We start from the raw sequence: 22,065 nt of genomic DNA on the forward strand, positions 1-22,065 counted from the left end.
GGTCGGGGCCGGGGTGAGATGCCTGTGGCCTGCCCGGCCATCCCACTCTCTCACTGTGTGCTGGCAATGAGTGAAATGTATTTGGCAAGCCCTGCTCTTCACCCTCTCCTTATTTTGCAGTGCAGGCTCAGCTCCCTTAAACAAACGTGAAACCTTGGAAACATTGCTGAAGGCTGATGACTGAGCAAGCAGCACCAGTCTTCGCTCACATAGAGCACTTTGCAGTTCTTAAAGCTCTGTCACACCCTTGATTAGTCAGTTGTCACTTAACTCTGACCGAAGGCCTTGCCGTTTAGTGTTTAGTCAAGGGCAGCCTTCAGGGTCGTTCTGGGACCGAATGAAATTTTTGTGCAAGTGCTTTAAGAACTCCAACATGCTTTCTTATTATTGCTGGGATTGTTACCTGAAAGTTACAATCAGGCCTCTGGAAGTTCGGATGGGGGTATTTGGCACAAAATCACACTAGTAATAAACAATGGCCCTTGAACTAAAAGCTAGGAATTTTGCTTGCACTCATACTACAATTTCCTAGTTGTTAATGTTTTGCTGAGCACTTCATGTATACCAGGCACTGTGCTAGGAGCTAGGATATCATGCTAAGGAAGGCTGAGATGACCCCTCCACTAGTGCACAGACAGATAAGTGTGTCATCACATGCAGGAATAGGTGCCTTGAAGATGCATAGAAGGGATGTGCCTGGGCTTGGAGAGCCAGGAGAGACTCCCATGTACAAAGACCCTAAGAGAGGAGAGGGAGGAGGTGGCGCAGCTGAGGGCATGACTAAGCTAAGAGGTTGAGAAGAATCATGGTGATAGCAGGTGGAAGCAGGCAGGGCAAGGCTTGCAGGGCTGGGTGAGCCCGGCGAGGCCTTTCATCTTCATCCTAGAGGGGAGGGAGTCGGAGGGGGAGGTTTGAAGGCCAGCTCCACTATTTACTTACCAGCTTTTTCCCATGGGCATGTGGTTTGATACCTCCCTGCATCTTGGTGATTTTAATCTGTAAAATGGGGTGATGATTGTGTCTATGTTCTGGGATCAGTGGAAGGATTAAATGAGGGGAGACAGATAAAGTGCCTAGCACAGTGCCTGGCTAAATGCTGAATACGCAGTAGCTATTTCATCACTGTTGTTTTCCTAATAATGATTCTTATTAAACCATTGATAAGCAGGGGAATTTGAACTTTTCATTCTGGAACAATGTTAAACGTAAATTAGAGAGAGACAAGAGTGGGAATAAGGAGAAAAGTTTGGGGACAGTTGTAGAAGTCCAAGAACTAGATATAGGCTGCTAGGAATGGAAGGGCGGAATTTGAAAAAGAGGCAGATGGATTTGGAAGAACTTTGGAAAGAAAATGGAGGAGGCCTGAGAAGGAGCAAGGTGGTGGAAGGTGAGGGAAGGTGAGGCAGCGAGTCTGGGGCTTTGCAGTGGGTTGTGCCGCTCATGGAGAAACAGAAAAATGGAGAAGTGTTCTATGTTGGAACTCTTGTGAGAGACCCTTGTGTTAGTCACGTGGAGATGTCAGCTAGGCTGTGGCTCTGTGCATCCGGAAGAAGCCCGCGTTCATCTAAACACAGAGACAGAGCCTGTAGATAGTAATTTAAACCCTGGATGCTGATGTAGGAACCCTTCTCCTTTATGCAGTGGCGCACCAGCCCCTCCACGCTGCCTAGATAAAGCCTAGAGAAAATGCGAGGCTCTGGAATTGACAAGATGAAGATGAGTTTTCCATTACAAAGACTTTTATTCAAAGGTTTATCTTCATTGAAGACTGAGCAGGGAAAAGCAGGCTTTCATTGGAGTTTAGAAGAATTTGCTGGAATGTGTGGCAGCATCTTAGCAGGAGCTCATACCTGGTGACTGGCATTTTTTAAGTAGCCTCTCTCACTGGCCTATCCTTACAGTGCTTGCTTTTGTGTATTGGCATTAACTCATATTTATAGAACACTTTGCACTTTAAAAAGAGCCTGTGTCAGCAGGTGTGGTGGTTTATGCCTGTAATCCCAGCACTTTGGGAGGCTGGGGTGGGCAGATCACTCCAGGCCAGGAGTTTGAGACTGGCCTGGCCAATATGGTGAAACCTCGTCTCTACTAAAAATACAAAATTTAGCCAGGCGTGGTGGTGCACTCCTGTAATCCCAGCTACTTTGAGGCTGAGGCACAAGAATTGCTTCAACTCGGGAGGCAGAAATTGCAGTGAGCTGAGATCGTGCCACTGTACTCCAGCCCGGGTGACAGAGCAAGATTCTGTCTCAAAAAGAAAATAAAAAATAAAAAGAGCCTGTGTCTCCAGGATGTTTCTCACATGAGACGTGCAGAGAGCTAGTGTGAGCAGAGCCTCAAATTCACAGAACGTCCTGGGGTTCAGAGCCAGCCCTGACCCTTGCCTGCCTCCTTTTCAGTTTCTCCACTGTAGGTTTTTGTTGATTCTGTCTGCCCTGCTTCCCTGTGTCATTCTTTGAGGAAAGGAAATGTATTTTATGCATCTTGTTGCCCACACCTAATTCCGGCACCTTTCCTACGGATCGTGTTTTATGTTAGCAGGAGGGATTAATATTTGGTAAATAATTTAATAATAGAAGTCATCACTTAGATATCACTCACTATGTCTGCTAACTAATTTGACTCTCACAACAGTGAGAGTCAAATTAGTATTTTGTGCTAGGAAGCACACACTGTTAATATTTCCATTTAACAGATTAGAAAACTGAGACACAAGAGGATCAATAACTTGCCTGAGGTTACATAGCCAGAAATGGAAACCCAACCCAGAAATCAGCTCCAGTGCTCCCAACTACTGTCCTATCCCATCTCTGAATATATTCTTTAAAGGAAATCCCATTATAATTTTAAAGATTATCTTCGTAGCCATAATCATAAGTAAAATGTACCACAAAGAAAACTTCTGAATGTCTCTGCTGTTTATTTTCTTAAATCTGGAAAGAGTGAGAAGTTGTTATTTTTGGTAAGCAAGTGAAATCCTTTTGTTAACAATTCCTCCCAGGCTGGAAAGCTTTTAAAACTGGGTTTTCCCTCCGGATAGAGCTCTCAACAGCACACATCCGCATCCTTTCTCTTTTCCGTCCTTTTCATCTCCATCTTGTTTCCTTCAAGGACCTTTTTCCATCTGACCTGGGCAGGCCCGTAGAGGTTGAGCATCCTTCCTGGGTTCTGTGACTCCTGCTCCTTCCCAAAGTTCCAAATCAGGCAGCCCGAGAGCCAGCTGCAGTCACCTTCACAGCTGCGCTCCTCCAGGACATGTCTGCCCTTCTACACGGAGATTTCTATCCTTCATCAACAGTTTCTGTATTTCTCCTGAATTTCTGCTGAGCTTTTACTAGGTTCATGTTGGGAAAGTGTAGCTTCAGATTCTGGTTACAGTGGGGATGATAAGAGATAAAAGTGAAATATCATGAATATTTTCTAATATCCACCTAATTGAATAACAGCAATGACAAAGATAAGCACTTAGAACCTGGCATTACTGCCTAAGAATTTATTGTGTTTGTATTTGGTTTAGAACTTTGAAATCCTTAAGTTTTAAACTAAATGCATTTTAATTCTGAAGTTGTCTAATTATATATATTTAGGATTACTGCATATTGGTATTTAAATATGTATATTTAAATATATGAATATATTTAGATACATGTATAAATACAGTCTGAATACTACTGTCTAGCCATTATCAGTATCTTAATTCCATCTCCCCTCCACTGAGAATTTGAAGTAGAATACCCATAAATTAATAAAGAATAAGAAGAAATCAATAGTGATGAAAGCCTCCAGCAATAAAGAACATCCATTGGCTCTGCAGCATGACCATCCCCTCCGGGAGAGCACACCTGGTCAAATGGAACCACTTTCCTGGCACCTACCTATTATGGAAGGCATATGACAATCAGAGACCAAAGTGAGAATATGGGGTTTCATGCACTATTTTGAAAACATATCATTTTATCCAATGCGTTTTAAAAACGTTAAAGATATTTTCTCGCACTATTCCTATGGATAGGATTATGGAATACATAGATTTTGTATGAACTGCTCTTACACTGTAATTATGAAGTCAAGTATTACAACCAGAGAGAGGACTGACATCTTCCAGTCCTGTAACTATTAGAATGCAATGTTGGATTTTGCTATCAGACATCAAAGATCTTATAATCTGGAAACTGTCATAGCCAAGGATGGAGAGTTGGTGTCTCTCTCTGGCCTGGAGGTCAGTAGATTTGAGTCCAGGCCCCGTGACGAGGCAGTAGAGTGGAGTGGTTATGCGTGTGGTTTGGGGTCACACTACTTAGGTTTGAAATCCGGACCTACCTCTTTTGACAAGGTCTTGGCTTCTTTGAGGCTCATTTTTTAATTTATAAAATGGAGTAACACTAGTATACATTTTTAAAGTATGTGTGAAAGATGGGGAAAGCCCTTAGCACTGTGCTTTGCAAATAGTAGGGGCCGAGTAAATGTTAGCTATTATGATGATTGTTATTAATTAGTCATCTAACCTTGGGTGAGTCACATAATTTTATCTCTTCCACCCTTTGTTTCCTTCGGTAAAAAGGATGGAGGTTGACTACTACCTTTAAGGGACTCTGTTCTTAAAAGTCTTTAATTCAGATATATCAGTTTAAAAGCTACTTCCTGAGTCAATAAATCCATGATGTTTCAAGTCATGTTTATAGAGAAAAGCTTCATAACCTCTAAGTGACTCTAGGGAATGTCTGGGGTCTAAATCTTTATGCTGGCCCACAGGTCCTGTAGGTTAAATTCCACTGCAACAAGCTCCAAGGGTTTACCAAACTATTTTTTTTTTTTTCATTTTATAGCCTTGGGTAACCTAGCTATATAAATCCTTTTGTTGAACTCAAATTTCAGTGGCAATGCTTTTCATCTTAAAGGGATTTACAGACAATAGCAACACACGTCATAAAAGTTGCCTCTCAGATAACATGTATTGTTCAAAAACTGGGCATGTTACCCAGTCAGGATTTAGGAGTGATATAGTTTTAGGATTTAGTTTTTTTTTTGTTTTTTTTCCCCAGCATCCTAACATGTGTGATCTTGGTGAAGGCACTCTCTTAGGACCATACGAAACTGCATGTATTTACGTAAGAAACGTGTAACATACCCTCATAAAATTAACAGTCCTGAATAAAATGCTGTTCTTGTTCTTTCGAAATTTGGCATTATCCCTAAATCACCACTTCATTTACGAATCATAGCAGCTGACATCCTTGAAGTAGTATATAGTTTCACCTTTTAGAATCAAAGCAGGGTATTAAGATTTATTAAGTGTGAGTAAAACTTTTTAATTTAATTTAATTTTATTTTTGAAACAGTGTTTCGCTCTTGTTGCCCAGGCTAGAGTCCCATGGCGCGATCTGGGCTCACTGTAAACTCCGCTTCCCAGATTCAACTGATTCTCCTGCTTCAGCCTCCCAACTAGCTGGCATTACAGGCTCCCACCACCACACCTGTCTAATTTTTGTATTTTTAGTAGAGACAGGGTTTCACCATTTGGCCAGGCTGGTCTTGAACTCCTGACCTCAGGTGATCTGCCCGGCTTGGCCTCCCGAAGTACTGGGATTACAGGTGTGAGCCACCGTGCCCGTCCAAAATTTTATTTTTACGTTTGGTACACACTCATTAATTTTGCTTTAAAACTGAATTAATTTTTCTTTTTCTTCTTCTTCTTTTTTTTTTTTTTATAGCACAGTTTCTCTGAGATTGTTTAAATAAAAATGCAGATGCAGCAAGGAATTTTAGTTACCTGCTTTTTTTCATTAGCGCTGGGGAAAATAACTGCACTAACTTTCAGTGAATGACCAGGACCCTCTTTCCACATTAGCTTTCTTTCGCCTTTGAAAATGGTTCTGACGCCCACTTTAGTGCTGGCAGAGGGCAGTCAGAAGATACAGTTTGATGAACGAATGAATACTTAAAGAGTGATACCTTGATGGTTTTCTACTAAACAAAAAATAGGATATACCTAAGAGAGAAACATAAATTTTTATTTCTAAAGGCGTGTGTCCAGATCTGCACGTGACAATTATTTAGCATTCTTACAACATTTTAGTTTTAAAACTGCAGGCATAGGTCTTGAACTTCAACGATGGTTTCTTTCTTAAGCCTCACAGTAATAACAACAGCATCGGCAGTACCTATAACAGTACTGATTACCGTCTGCCATTTGTTGAGTGCCTCCTATGTGTTAAGCACTGAGTTTGGCACTTTGACATCATTATTATTACTGAAGATGGAGTCTCACTTTGTTACCCAGGCTGGAGTGCAGTGGCGCAATCTTGGCTCACTGCAACCTCTGCCTCCCAGGCTCAAGTGATTCTCCTGCCTCAGCCTCCTGAGTAGCTGGGATTACAGGCACCCACCACCACACCCAGCTATTTTTTGTATTTTTAGTAGAGATGGGATTTCTCCATGTTGGCCAGACTGGTCTCGAACTCCTGACCTCAGGTGATCCGTCCGCCTCAGCCTGCCAAAGTGCTGGGATTACAGGCGTGAGCCACCGCGCCAGGCCAGCACTTTGACATTATTATTCAGCATAACTTAGCAGTTAACAGCTGAGGCTCGAGTAGGCTTTGCTGAGTTTGAACCTGTTTGATTACTTATTCCCTAGTGACCTTGAACAATTTTCTTAAATTTTTCACCCCTCATTTTCCCCATGTATCAAGCGAGGGTAGTATTAGTGCCTACCTAAAGGGATCATTATAAGGATTAACGGAGCTGCTAATATGCAGTGCTTAGACCAGTACCTCGAAGAGATTAAGTAATTAATAAATGTCACCATTTAATCAGCACAACAGCTGTACAAGATAGATATTATTATGCCATTTGACAGATAATTCCTGTGGCTCTAAACAGGTTTGTTTGATCCTGAAGTTCATGTTCTTTCTGCTGCACCAATTCCTCCCTGATCAAGTTTTACTTCACGTGGTAGCTATCTGGAGGTACACCCTTTGTCCCTCATGGGGCTCCGGGCTCATTGAGGACAGGGATGCTAAACATTTCTGTATCCCTTAAAGCATCTGGCATGTAGAAACATACTAGACATTTGTTGAATGAATGGATGAGTAAATATCTCAAAACTGTTCTGGCAATAACATTTTATATATGAGGAAACTCCCCATATCACAAAGATGGATTAACCAATATTCACTGAAGTAAATGTGCGAATCTCACTGGCTACACTCATTGCAAACTCATCATGCCCGCAGGGTGCAGGCATCTCATTTGGTTACTTTCAGTGCCCATTTTAAGGGTGGCGTAGAGTCATCCAGAGACTCCGGGAGAGTTCATATTCAGAATCGGGGGCCCCTTCTTTGTCTGTCTCCCTGCCCAGAACCCTCTCTCACTCCTCATGGTGTGCCTTCTCCAGGCTCCTTCTGTAACTGCCCAGTGGGTTCACCCTGCCCACTGCCTAGACAGAGCTGATTTATCAAGACGAGGAAATTGTAATGGAGAAAGAGTAATTCACACAGAGTCGGCTGTGCGGGAAACAGGAGTTTTATTATCACTCAATTCAGTATCCCTGATATTTTGGGGATCAGAGTTTTTAAAGATAATTTGGTGGGTAGGGGCTTGGGAAGTAAGGAACGCTGACTGGCCAGGTTGGAGATGGAATCATAGGGTGTCAAAGTGTGTTTTTCTTGCTGTCTTCTGTTCCTGGGTGGGGTGGCAGAACTGGTTGAGCCAGATTACAGGTATGGGTGGTGTCAGCTGATCCATCAAGTGTAGGGGCTACAGAATATCTCAAGCATTGATCTTGTTTTACAGTAGTGATGTTATCCCCAAGAGCAGTTTGGGGAGGTTCAGACTCTTGGAGCCAGAGGCTGCATGACCCCCTAAACTGTAATTTCTAATCTTGTAGCTAATTTGTTAGTACTGCAAAGGCAGACTGGTTCCCCAGGCAAGAAGGGGTCTTTTTGGGAAAGGGCTGTTATCAATTTTATTTCGGAGTCAAACCATGAACTGAATTCCTTTCTATAGGTTGGCCTATGCCCGGGAATGAACAAGGACAGCGTAAAGGTTAGAAGCAAGATGGAGTTGGTTAGGTCTGATTTCTTTCACTGTCATAATTTCCTCAGTTATAAGTTTGCAAAGGCGGTTTCCCTTCCTGGGTCCCTCTGCACTGAAATGGCAGGTTCGGTGCTGTCATCTTATCTCCCTGTGCCATTGTCATGACTGTGGCAGCCGTGTGAACCCCCCAAATGCGAAACTGACCTCATGCTGGCTGCTGCCTCTGTATTTGGACTCCCTTCCAAAACCTGCCTGCTTTGGTTCACTTTTCAGAGCCTTGAGGAAGTTTTTTGCTTTTTATTTTTATTATTTTTCTTGTCCGATTTAACAGCTGTTTGTGGGAGGATCTGTTTATTAAAAGCTTACTTCTCCATGCTAAACACAGAACGTTCATACTATATCGTGGTTCTTAAATGCAGCAAAGATCCTTTATAATAGAAATATAAATACAGTAGTAGTAAATAAAATTTTCATTTTTTCTTGCAGCGGAATTATCTCCTCACACATACTCCTCTTTAGACCACAACAATGGGGGAAGCTAAAGTGAAATTTTTGTTTTTCACTTGGACCAAAATATACGATACAGTCCTGGCCCTTCTTCTGAACTCTTCAGGTCGAGGCTCTGACTCTGACCACCTTAAGGCAGGGGACATACAGAGACACTCAGGCCCAAGACAACACTGAACAGAGAGAAGACTGGGAAAGTAGAAGAATGTTTTGTTAATTGCTTTGTCATATAGTAGTTTTGGTTAAATAAACCCTTCTTTGACTCTGTTTTTCCAACCTAATTTCATCTCGTGTGACCTGACATTATAATGATAAAAGGCAGCTGAAGATAGATTCTGACGCCTCTCCTCAGTTAATTTAGCCCAGTTTTAAGACATTTTCCCACTGCTCTTCTTTAAAATTGGCCTAATTACATTTGATTATAATTTCTATGAAGAAGTTGTCATGTTTAGAGTCCCTTCCTCACTTTCTATTCCCAAATGGTCTACCCTTAGCAATGCCCTTGGCCACTGTGACCCAGGACACTCACATGGGACTTTCTGTTCACCACTGGCCGCCGTCATTGCATTTGACCAGGGTCCTCTTTTCCATGACAGTCCATGACTTGACACAGCACTTTAAAGCATTTTTGTCATTTTTTTCCCTGATGACCAAAGAAATGTATGCTCAAATGTACTCAAAGGAAAAACAGTGCCTTGAATTCCAACCCCAAGAGAAAATCACTTTAAATTTTAGGTGAACATCTTTGAGGTCACTTTCTTAATGCCCTTTTTAGAAAACCAAAATCGGATCTGACTGTGTATTCGCTTTTGTAATGACTGTCTTTAACTGAACAACATGCTGTAAATGTTCCATATTGTTAATTATTATTCTAAAGAATTATTAATGATTGCTTTTATCATATGAATGTGGCATCATTTATTTAGTAAAACACTTAATTCACACACTATTTATTGACGACCTACCTTGTAGCAGTTATTGTGTTCATCACAAGGGATTCAGCAGTGAGCGAGACATATGTGGCTTCGGCCTCATGGGTCTTATGGAATAGTGGCCCTGAGAGACAGCGTGGACAGTATGATCAGGGGTGTGACAGGGCTCCTCTGGGGTAATCAAATAGAGTCTTAAGAGGGACCACTCACCTAGACTGAGGGCTGGAGGGAGAGTCAGGAAGCATTCCAAGGGAAATGAATGAAGTTCAAACACACTTGAAGGCTAAGTAGTAACCCAAAGAATGAGTAGAGCTGCAGGCAGAGGAAAGAGTCTTTCAGGAAGAGAGAATAGCAGGGGGAGGTTAGGGAGGGAGAGAGCGACAGAGAAATCTGAGGAACAAAATGCAGTTCAGCAGAGCCATACTGCAGAATGTGATGGAGGGAAGACAGAAGGCTAGAGAGAGAAGTAGGAATTGGCTCAGGTAGACTTTTAAGCAGTGGGCTAAGTGGATTGCACATGGCCCAAGAGTATGGACAAGGGCACCATGAATGGGTTTAACAGGAAAGGAGAAGAATTTTAGCACTTGGAAGAAATTACTGTGTCTGAGGAGGAAGAATGGATCCAGGGAGGACAAGAATTGGAGAAACCTGTTAGGAGCCTGTTACAGTACTTCAGATGAGCTTTAATGGTGAATGCATTACAGAGTGACAATGGAGATAGGGAGAAGGGGACAGATTTGGCTCTAAGAGGACAAGGAGAAGGCCAGGGAGAGGACACACCAGTTTTCAACAAGTTTTACCCAACTTGATATGCGGGAGTGCTACTGGGAGCTGAGCGTTTTTGAGGGAGAGGATGAGAAAACTGTCTCCCTCTAAAATGCAGATGACATGTTTTCATTCCCTGCCTTTCACATCTCTACTGATTTCTCATCCAAGGTGTTGTCTTGGGCCAACATATCCCTGGCTACCTCTCCAACCTAATTTCTTCTTTTTTTTTTTTTGCTTTTTGAATTTTAACGTACATACAAATCACTAAGTGATCTTGTTTAAATGCACATTCTGATTCAGCAGGTGTGGGATGGGGGCTGAGATTCTGTTTATTTTTTATCTTTTAAAAAATGTTATTTTAAGTTCCAGGATAAATGTGTAGGATGTGTGGGTTTGTTACATAGGTAAACGTGTGCCATGGCGATTTGCTGCACCCGTCAACCCATCACCTAGGTATTAAGCCCTGTATGCATTAGCTATTTATCTTGATGCTTTCCCTCCCTCAGCCCCCAGTCCCATTGTGTGTTGTTCCCCTCCCTGTGTCCACGTGTTCTCACTGTTCAGCTCCCACTTATAAGTGAGAATATGTGGTGCTTGGTCTTCTGTTCCTGCATTAGTTTGCTGAGGACAATGGCTTCAAGCTCCATTCATGCCCCTGCAAAATACATGATCTCGTTCCTTTTTATGACTGTATAGTATTCCATGGTGTATATGTACCACATTTTCTTTGTCTAGTCTACCAGTGATGGGCATTTGGGTGGATTCCGTGTCTTTGCTATTGTGAATAGTGCTGCAATGAACATACATGTGCATGCATCTTTATAATAGAATGATTTCTATTCCTTTGGGTATATACCTGGTAATAGGATTGCTGGGTCAAATGGTATTTCTGGTTCTAGGTCTTTGAGGGATCACCCCACTGTTTTCCACAATCTCCAGCCTCATTTCTTATTCCTCTCTTCTTTTCTTTTTCTCCAGATTCTGACTTCTTGCTGTTGTTCAAACATGCCAAAGGCTTAGACATTGTCCTCTGGGGGAAACGATTCACCTCACATCCAATGCTACTGGGAGCATTTGTACCTGACACTGTCCCCTTCTTCATAGGGACCCTCACATGGCTTTCTCTCCCCCTTGTGTCACTTAGGTCTCCCTGACTCCAATATCCAACACAGCCCCCATCATTCTCCACCCCTCTCCTGCTTCAATAACCTGTAGCCCTGGTTGAGGATACCTATTTACTTGTTTGTTTGTTGTTGTATGTTTTCCTTCACTCACTTGAAGCAGTGCCTGATGCATGACTGCTCCCAATCAGTCTAGGTTAGATAAAGGAAGACCCAGAGGGAAATGCAGACCTTCTGACCAAATCTCTAAATTTCCATTGTGAATAGCCAATTATTTTTGTTCATATAACTATATCCTTGAAATAAGTTTTCTCTCTTCTGCCCTTCTATATATTCCAGATTAAGGGAGAGTTGATTTAACATTCTTCTGATGATTTCCTAGTTGTTTTTCATTTTCTCGTCTTACATCTAACTTTGACTTTCTGTTCTGCTCAAGAAAAAGTCCTTAAGGTATTTTTTTACTCTCTCAAATGGATTTTCTTAAAAATTCAAAGTCACATTTAAAATGCAATCCTATTGGGTCTTTTGCAGCTGATGATTTTGTAATTGATTTTCCTAGATATTCCCCTTTCTCTGTATCGTGCATAACTGTCTGCTTTCTTAGAACCAGAACAAATGTGGTCCCAGTTAAGTTTTCCATAAACACTGGCCAAAAGCCCTTCTCTGATTTGAACATCACTCCTTGTCCTCTTCTGCCAAGTCAACTCTTGTGCTTTCTTTCAGGCCCCGTTGGAAAAGCCGACTCTCCCATGAGATTTTTCTGACCTACTCGCATCATAGTGGTTCTTCCTTCTGAATTTCTGCCATGGTTAGAGTTGGTGCCGCACATACTGATTTCGTTTTGACAGCCTGGGCTGGTCCTTCAGCCCTTCCTGCCAGGCTGGAATCATCCCATTAGTGTTTGCAGGAAGGGAAAAATGGCCTCAACTTGTTCTCTCGTTATCTCGAATATGTCCTTCTGGTCTCCTCTGTACAAGAATGAACTCTTTGAGAGTCAGGATTCTACCTTCTCTTTGCTTTCCTGAGCTACGCAGCAGAATACTTCATAAACGATTTTACCTTCAGCTGGGCACAGTGGCTCAATGCCTGTGATCTCAGCACTTTGGGAGGCTAAAGCAGGAGGATCCCTTGAGGGCAGGAGTTCAAGACAAGCCTGGGCAACATAGGGAGATCATATTTCCATGAAAAGATTACAGTCTAATTGGATGTGGTGCATGTGCTTGTAATCTCAGCTACTCAAGAGGCTGAGGCAGTAAGATCTCTTGAACCCAGGAGTTCAAGGCTGCTGAGAGCCATGGTGGCCTGGGAGACAAAGTGAGACCCCATCACAAAATAAGTAAATATATTTTCTACTTTCATTTTGATCTAGTGATTATTCATTTATATTTCGTAATAAAAACATCCAATGACTAATATTTCCCCTTTCATATTCCCTCATTGTAATTTCCAAAACCTCATCCATATTTGTCAATTTGCTTTTCCTAACTACTCTATTGTGTCTAAAATCTTTTGGAATATGTTCTCCATTACACCATTCATTCATCCACTCATTTATTCCACAGACATTTCCTGCACACTTCCCATAGCTCAGACACTGTGCTGGATGCCAAGGTGCAATGGTGAGAGGAACCAACCTGGCTGCTCCTCCAAGAAGCCTAGGGTCTTGTTCTGGGTGGGAAACAGGTGATAAACAGGGAAACCAATACACAGGTATTTCATTGCAAATAAAAAGTGCTATGAAAGGGGTGAGCAGGGTACTGTGATACAGAATAAGAAAGAGATATGTACCTAGGATGGAACGATCAGGAGAGGCCTGCCTGTCTAATACTTATGCCAAAAATTAAGCCATCAGGAGTCAGCTCTGTAAGCAGGTAGGAGCAGGAGCTTCCAGACGGTGGAAATGGCATATGGCAAGGATCGAGGTGAGGAATGGCTTGTTATTTCTGGAAACTGAATGGAGGCCAGTGGGGCCAGCTTCTGAAGCATGTGGAGTAAGACTGGTGAGCTTGGCTTAGAGCACACCGGCCTTGTAGCCTATGGAAAGGAGGTCAAATTTTATTCTAGGAATTACTGGAAGTCATGATGATATTAGCATTTTAAGAAAATTATGATTGCTGTTTGGAGAATTGGTTGTAGGGGTAAGATGGACAGGGACTCTCATAAGAGAAAACTGCTATAATGGGAGAGAAATATTAATAATTGTGTCTTTGGCTAGGATGGTAGCAGCCAAGTTGCAAGAAAGTGTATTTTGGAGATAGTATCTATAAGATCCACTAATTGGATGGATATGGGGGTTAGGAGAAGGAAAACAATCAAGTAGGACTCCTAGGTTTCTGACTGGAGTGCAATGGAATGCTGAGTTGAGTTTTAAAATGCCTATACACATCATTTGTTTGATGTGAATTGTCTTTACCCTGTCAGCAAAAAATGCCGGTGTCACTTTATTCTGTATTTTCCTTTAGTATTGCAAAAATTTCTGACACCTCTATTGCTTTCTGACAATTCATACAGTGACTTCATTGTCTTGCAATTTAAAATCTTCCAGAAATGTTTTCCTTTGGTCTTAAATATCTGATTCCGTAATAGGTGTATCTCAAGGGTATTGATTTCTTTCTACTTACATAATACATAATTCAGCAGAAATATTCACATTAATATTGTTTCAAATACAAAATTTGAAGGAAATTCAACTAGCTAAATTACTTTTTTTGCATTCCCCCTCAGTAGGTTTCTTTTGTAATTCTATTTTGTTTATTTTCCATTGTAATTCTTTAATCTTTCATCCTTTTCTAAACTTTCCCCTTGTTTTAAAATCAATGGTTTTAAATCTCTTGGCTGCTGCCATTGTTTCCATGTGTTTGAAATAGACCTTTTCTCTGGAGCTCTTGTGTTTTCTAAGATTTCCTTATGTCCATCATCTTAGGTCTGTATCATTTGAATTACGCTATTGCCACCAGAGCTATCACTGTGTTCGTCTTTCTGCTTGTACTTTTTGGCTACCATCACCAAATAGTTTTTCATTTTCTACTCTTCAAGGAATATTGTAAATCCAAATATTTGCTTATTAGCTTCCAGTTAGGACTGTATATTATTCCTCTGTTATAGCATATTAATGCTTTAGTCATTTCATAAATACTATTATTTTTATTACTTATATTACATTATCCTACATAGCAGTATTGTATTTGTTCTCCTATCTATAGCTTTTCATATTTTGGAGGTTAAATGTATCCATGAATGTGCTTGAACCTAGGAATGTTAAATTTCTTTTTCCAATTCTCTACCCTTTACCACCATAACTAATTTAATTTGCATATTCTATAAGGGGAATTTTTAAAAACACTTACCTTGAGAGATCATTATTACTAGATTGACCAGTCAAAGCTCTTAAAGAGCCATGCTAATAAAAAGAGAAACTTTACCAAAGGCTAGCTCAAGTAATTTTTTTTTAGAGTTATAACATTATGTAGGAACAGGACAAAGCAGAGAGGTTCCTAGGACTGGAGACTGAATTGAGAACTCTTTATATATAATGTTTGTCTGTATATTTATGTTGAGAGAGAAGGAGGGAAAGGAGAAAATAGAGTGAATGAGAATCTTGGTTTATTTTTAGAATTTTTTTGGGAAGATGAAATCTGTTCTGGCCATCTCAGCCACAGATGACCCAAGGCCTTTTCCACCTCGTGTTGTAAAATGTCTTTATACTAGCACTCATCCTACTGCCCTACACTCTATAACTCCAATACAGGGATGTGTTTATTCATCTTTGCTTTAGCTTTGGCTCTCAGACTTCTATATTTCTACGAGGGGGAATCAGGCTCACATAGTACTGTATCTGAGTTTGGGATCACTTACACAGGTGCTTCTTCTGAATATACATTGTTTCACGTGTGGTCTGCCTCTAATTTTTGAAACTATGTTTGTAACATTTAACCTTTCTGTGATCACTATCATGTTTACAAGTGAGTTTTGACTCAAAATTTCAAAATATATGCATCAACAAACCTGTAAAATGCATTTTGGCTAAGAGCCACCAATCAACCAACATCTGGTCTCCATCAGCCGATGAGTAGGCTATGCCTGCATCTTGAATATTAAAAACTAATATTCGAATTTGATGGCTATAATTTTTGTTCTGAAAATTTATAATGTCATCAGATGTTTCTTATTGTATTAGATTTTATAAATTACCAGTGTAAGAACTGGTTGCCTTGTGCATCCTTATGAAAAAAAGTTCTCCTAAAAATATGGCTTTAGGGTTGTATTTAAAACCAATCAGCTCTATAAAAGAAATTAAAAAAATGTATTTTATATTTAATTTTTGTATATAGACTTTGTATGCTGATAGTTTTTAAAAAGCTCTCAACATTACACATTGGCTTGTAACACCAAAACATTTATGATTTTCTCTTAAAGTTTCTTACATAAACATCTTGGCTCTCAATTTGATATCTGAATTATTTTAAGAGTTCTGATTTTATAAGGAGTTTGTGGCACATCTGTATTCCTTAGGTCTCAAATTTCATACTTTTTTTTTTTTTTTGAAACAGAATCTCACTCTGTCACCCAGGCTGGAGTGCAGTGGCACGATCTCTGTTCACTGCAAGTTCCGCCTCCCAGGTTCACACCACTCTCCTGCCTCAGCCTCCTGAGTAGCTGGGACTACAGGCGCCCGCCACCACGCCTGGCAAATTTTTTGTATTTTTAGTAGAGACGGGGTTTCACCGTGTTAGCCAGGATCGTCTCGATCTCCTGACCTGGTGATCCACCTGCCTTAGCCTCCCAAAGTGCTGGGATTACAGGTGTGAGCCACTGCACCCGGCCTATAATTGTTTTTTAAAATATCCTCCATGTGATATTCAAAATACAGAGAGCCAGTAGGCAAATCCGGCTCAGGATATTTATGCAAATACACAGAGTTCAAAATTTGTAATTGCTAAGTAATTTCTGGTTTTCAAAGTTGTCAAATTACAGAATTTGTAATAGTTATGGGTTTAACAATTACATAATTTCTTTCTTTCTTTTTTTTTTCTTTTGAGATGGGATTTTACTATGTTGCCCAGGCTGGTCTCAAACTCCTGCCTCAGCCTCATGAGTAGCTGGGATTACAGGCACACACCACCATGTCCAGCTGATCTGACCATAATTTTGTATGCTAGCATGGCATTTTCGACTTGTCAAATGCTTTTACACAAACTCTCTTGTGAGAAGCAGCAAATAGATTGGGGCTTAAGAGCACAGATTTGGAGTCAGACAAATCTGATTGAATCTTATTTTTCCCAGTTACTAGATGAGTGTTCCTAGGTTAGTTCCCTAAAGTGAAGCCTCTAACCCTTCTTCTGTAAAAAGTAGATGGTGGTAGACCCTACTTGAGTCAGTGATAAGTAAGAAATGACAGATACCAATTGCTCAGCGTAATGTCCCATATATAACAAGAACTCAATAAAAATTTGCTATTACTTTTAACACAGCAATTTCTCTTCTTTCTTCTTCTGTTTCTACTGGTACAACTAAAACTACTGGATGCATACAGCTGTTCTATTATTTTCTTTTTTAACAAATAAGATAACAGACATATAAGAGATGTATAGCACATATAAGAGCTACTTACTTGACTCTGCTGACATAACTTATCAATTAGAATTTGATTTAGTTACAAACAATAGACATCTGCAAATAATTAATACTGCAGTAAATCAGTTTGAATAGAACTTAAATATTAACAATAGTGAGACTCCAATCTATCAACGTGGTATATGTCTTCATTTATTTGGGTGTTTTTAATTTCTTCAAGTAATGTTTTATAGTTTTCAGTGTAGACATCTTGCATATTTTTTGTTAAATTTAATTCTATTTTATGTTTTTTGATAATATTATAAATGCCAGTAAAACATTTTTAAATTTCCAGTTGCTTATTACTAGTGTATAGAAATGCTATTGATTTTTGTATATTGACTTCGTATGCTGATAGTTTGCTCAATTTACCTATTCCCAAAATTTGTATTTTAGGTTTCTTTGGATTTTCTTTGTATAAAATTGTAGATTGATGAATAATAAGTCTTATTTTCCTTTCTACACTTTATGTTTTTTATTTCTTTTACTTTTCTTTTTGCATATATAGAAACTCCAGTAAAATATTGAATGTAAGTGCTGAAGGTACATCCTTTCTTTGTTCTCTTAGGGGGAAAATATGTATTATTTCATCATTAAGTGTGATATTAGCCATAGTTCTTTTTTTGTATGTACCCTAAAAGATGCAGTAAGTGTTACCTTCTATTTTAGTTTGCTGAGAGTTTTTCTTTCTTCTTAAAAATAATGAATGCATATTGAATTTTGCCAAATAATTTTTCTGTATCTATTAAAATGATTGACTTATTTCATGTGCACATGAAAAGAATATGTTATTTAAATATTGTATAAACTAGCTCATTTTGTCAATTTATTCCATCAGTTGCTAAGAAAGGGCTTCTCTGATGGTTTCTGTTTCTCTTGCTGGCAGTTTTTCTTTCATGTATTTTGAAGCTGTCTTATTAGGCGCCTACATATTTGGGATTGTGAAAGCTTCCTGTTGGATTACTCACTTTTTCATGTTAAGTGTCCCTTTTTATGTCAGATAATGTTCTCGGTCTTGCCTTTTCTGATTTTAACAGAGAATACTAGTTTTCTTATGCTTTCTTTTTCACAGTGTATCTTTCCCTATTCTTTTTTTTTTTTTTTTTTTTTTTTTGAGATAGAGTCTTGCTCTGTCGCCTAGGCTGGAGTGCAGTGGTACGATCTCGGCTCACTGCAACCTCTGCCTCCTAGGTTCAAGCGATTCTCCTGCCTCAGCCACTCCAGTAGCTGGGATTACAGGTGCACGCCACCACACCTGGCTGATTTTTGTAGTTTTAGTAGAGACACGGTTTCACCATATTGGCCAGGCTGGTCTTGAACTCCTCACCTCGTGATCCGCCCGCCTTGGCCTCCTGAAGTGCTGGGATTACAGGTGTGAGCCACTGTGCCTGGCCTTACTTTCCATTTTTATGTGTGTTTATACTGGAGTGGGTTTCATTTCAGAGAGCACATAGTTAGGTCTTTTTTTTTTTTTTTTTTTTAAATAAAATCTGACAATCTATGCCTTTTAATTGGAGTGTTAGTCTACTTATATTCAATATAACATTGATATAATTGGATCTAAGTCTACCTCATTGCTATTTATTTTCTATTTTTCTCATATGTTCTTTGTTTTATTCTATTCCTGCCCTTTTTGGTGGTCGGGGGGGGATGGGTAAATAGAATATTTAAAAAGATACTATTTTCTCAACTGGCTTTTTAGCTATACTGCTGGGTTTTTTGGTTTGAGGTTTTTGTTGTGTCTGTTTTAGTTTTAGTGGCTGCTCTGGGAATTACAGTATATACCCTTAATTTATGAGAGTCTTCTTAGAATCTACAATTAATCACTTCATGTAAAATGTAAGAACCTAATGGTAGTAAAATTCTATTAACTTCCCTTATTATTTGTTCTCTTGTTATGTATATTCCTTCTATGTATGTTACAACATCATAATTCAATGTTCTTATTGCTTTTAACCATTTTTAAAAGAAATTAAGAAAAAATGAATTATTTACTCCCCCACAGTACCATTTCCAGGGCTCTTAATTTCTTCCCGTAGACTTGAATTTCCACCTATTATTATTTCTATTCAGCTTAAATAACTTTCTTTAGTATTTTTGTAGTCTGGCTAGATCTGCTGGCAACAAATTTTCTCAGCTGTTCTTTATCAGAAAATATCTTAATTAACCTTGATTATTAGAAGTTATTTTCCCTGAAAATAGAATTCTGTTTGGCAAGTTTATTTTTCCAGTGCCTTAAAGATGTCATTTTGTTATCTCATGCTTCCGTAGATCTTGGTGACAAGTCATCTGTCAATCTTACTATTGCTAGATGTGTGTATCATGTCTTTTTTTTTTTTTGGCTTCTTTTAATGTTTTCTCTTAATTTTTGGTTTTCAGCAGCTTGTCTGTGACATTCCTGTATATTTGATTTATTCTCCCTGGGGTTCACTGAGTATATTGTATATGGGTAGATATTTTTCACCAAACTTAGAAAAAACTCGGTCGTCATCTGTGTGGTCTAGATAGTAGGATAGATGAAGGGGGAAAGTAGTGAGAGAGTAAAGGGTGCTTGCCAACTTCTTTCAAGGAATTTTCTCTAGAAGCGACTTCAGGACATTTCCACGTGTGTCTGTTATTCAGAAGGTCATCACAGATGTACATCTAGTTGCATAAGAGGCAGGTCCCTGTAGACATTATTCTGTGTTGCCATGTGACCAGAAGCCTATGACCGTGGGAAGGAGAAAGATAGATATAGGACAAAAAGTAGTTTCTGCTACACATGGCCAGGAAGGGACAGAGGCCTGACAGACCCTGGAGCACCTGCCTTCTCATTCTTGGCCTTTCTGCTTGGTGTGGTTTAGATGTTTGTCTCCCTCAAATCTCTTGTGAAAACATAATTCCCAGTGTTGGAGGTGGGGCCTGGTGGGAGGTGTTTGGATCACAGGGGTCCATCATGAGTGGCTCAGTGCCATCCCCTTGGTTCTCACTCTGAGTTCAGGTGAGAGCTGGTTGTTTACAAGGGTGTGGCACCTCTTGCTTCTCTTTCTTGCTCTTACTCTCACCATGTGATACATCAGCTTTCCATTTCGCCTTCTACCACGATCGTAAACTCCTTGAGGCCCTCACTAGAAGCAGATTCTGGCACCAAGCTTCCTGTGCAGCCGGCAGAACTGTCAGCCAATTAAACCTCTTTTCTTTATAAATTACCCAGTCTCAGGTATTCCTCTGTAGTAATGCAAAAATGGACTACTATACTGCTATACCTCAGGTGTTGGGTGCCACAGCACAGAGTACTGGTTAGGAACTTCAACCTGAGTCTGACTGCCTGGGTTCAAATCTCAGACCTGCCGTTTACTAGCTGTGTAACTTTGGGCAAGTTACTTGATCTTTCTGTGCCTATTCTCTCATCTGAAAATAGGGAAATGATAGTTCTTATCTCATAGGATTGATGTGAGAGTTAAAGGACTTAGTATATTTAAAACCCTTGAAACAGTGCCTGGTACATACAAGTGTTTGCCATTAACAAACACAACTTCAGCAGGTTGTCCTTTCGAGCCTGTACAGAGATGTTCTCAGGGACACTCCTGCCCCCCACCTCTTCCCACGGCTGTCTGCCCCAGGAATCCACCTCTGTTCACCAGCGTCACTGCATGGCCCGGTAACTGTTTGTGTGTCTAGAGAGCAGTGTGTGAACACCTCCCAATTCCAGAAATCGCCCTTTATAGACATTCAGGGTCACGACCCTGAGGGATTCATACAAATGTGAAAATGGATTATGTTCCAAGATTGACTGACAGGCCAGCTTCCTTTCTCTAGCCACAAACTCTGAGTATACAGGCAACTTGAGATTACCCCAGAACCACCGTTTAAAGGGAAAAAATCCAATATTTATTGAGCACATGTGTCATCTTATTTGACTTCATAATAGGGCGCCAACGCCATTTTGTAGGTAAGAAAGTTAGAGAAAAAATGATTAAGCCTGAGGTCACACGGGTCACATGGTAGTAAGAAGATTCAACCTTTGGTTTTCTGGCTCTGCATTCTTTGAATTATAAAACCTGTTCTTGCTTCTCTTAGGAAAGTCACTTACAGGGTAGCTGAAGGAGATGTGAGTCATTTGCAAAAGGGTGTCATATGAACACGAAGATAACAATAGCTTAGGTGATAGAAGGAAATGGAGAATTTACTAGTTAAAGCATTAGCTTCTCAAAATTGACCCAGCATTTAAGTCTGGAATTCCTTTTCTAGTGGTCATTAATAATCATGTGAGCCAGGAAAATTATCTCATAATTGCTCTACCTCACATTCATCTCTACAAAGTGTATTCACATATACCTTGCATTCATTGTTTTGCTTTGTCATTCTTTGTAACAGAATGGCGTTTTATATCCCACTTCTTTTTTTTAGACTGAATAATATGCCAAAAGTGTATTCTCTTCTCAGTATATACTGAGGTATGCTAGCAGACTCTGAAAATATAAAGTATTAGTTCCATTCTCATCCTGCATTATATTTTCCTGAACTGGTAAGAAAAAGCAAAATTTTAATAATAAGAAAACACAGGATCCTTGATTCAACAGCAGTGGCCCTTTTTGATAATTCAATTCAACAAACATTTATTGATCACCTCTTTAGTGAAATTTTCCACTTTCTTTTTTTAGACTGGATAATATGCCAAAAGTGTATTCTGTCCTCAGTATTTATACTAAGGCATGCTGGCAGACTCTGAAAATATTAACTATTAGTTCCATTCACATCCTGCATTATAATTTCTTGAATTGATAAGAAAAAGCAAAATTGTATTAATGATAATAAAACACAGGATCCTTGATTCAACAGCAGTGGAACTTTTTGATATTAAATTCAACAAACATTTATTGATCATCTCTTTAGTGAAATTTTCCTGTAGTGTATGATCAATTACTCTTTCAAGTCTGTTCTGTAAAGCAAAGCAAAACAAAAAGCTTCCTCTGGCCTACATTCCCACAGAGGTACAATCCTATAGCTCCTATTAATTTTATCAGTTAACTTTTGCTGCATAACAAACCACCCCCCAAATTTAGTGGTTAAAATGGCAGCCACTCATTTCGCTCATAATCCTTGTACAT

The 22,065-nt window shown here is 39.8% G+C and overlaps 1 protein-coding gene across 1 annotated transcript in view; it reads left to right on the forward strand.

Annotated features, from left to right (window-relative positions):
- DNER (delta/notch like EGF repeat containing) overlaps positions 1 to 22,065 on the forward strand; it is a 379,388-nt gene that overhangs the window by 258,513 nt on the left and 98,810 nt on the right. The window lies entirely within an intron of this gene.

This window comes from Trachypithecus francoisi, unplaced genomic scaffold, assembly GCF_009764315.1.
Source record: "Trachypithecus francoisi isolate TF-2019V2 unplaced genomic scaffold, Tfra_2.0 Lachesis_group13, whole genome shotgun sequence".
In the NCBI taxonomy this organism is placed as follows: Eukaryota; Metazoa; Chordata; class Mammalia; order Primates; family Cercopithecidae; genus Trachypithecus; species Trachypithecus francoisi.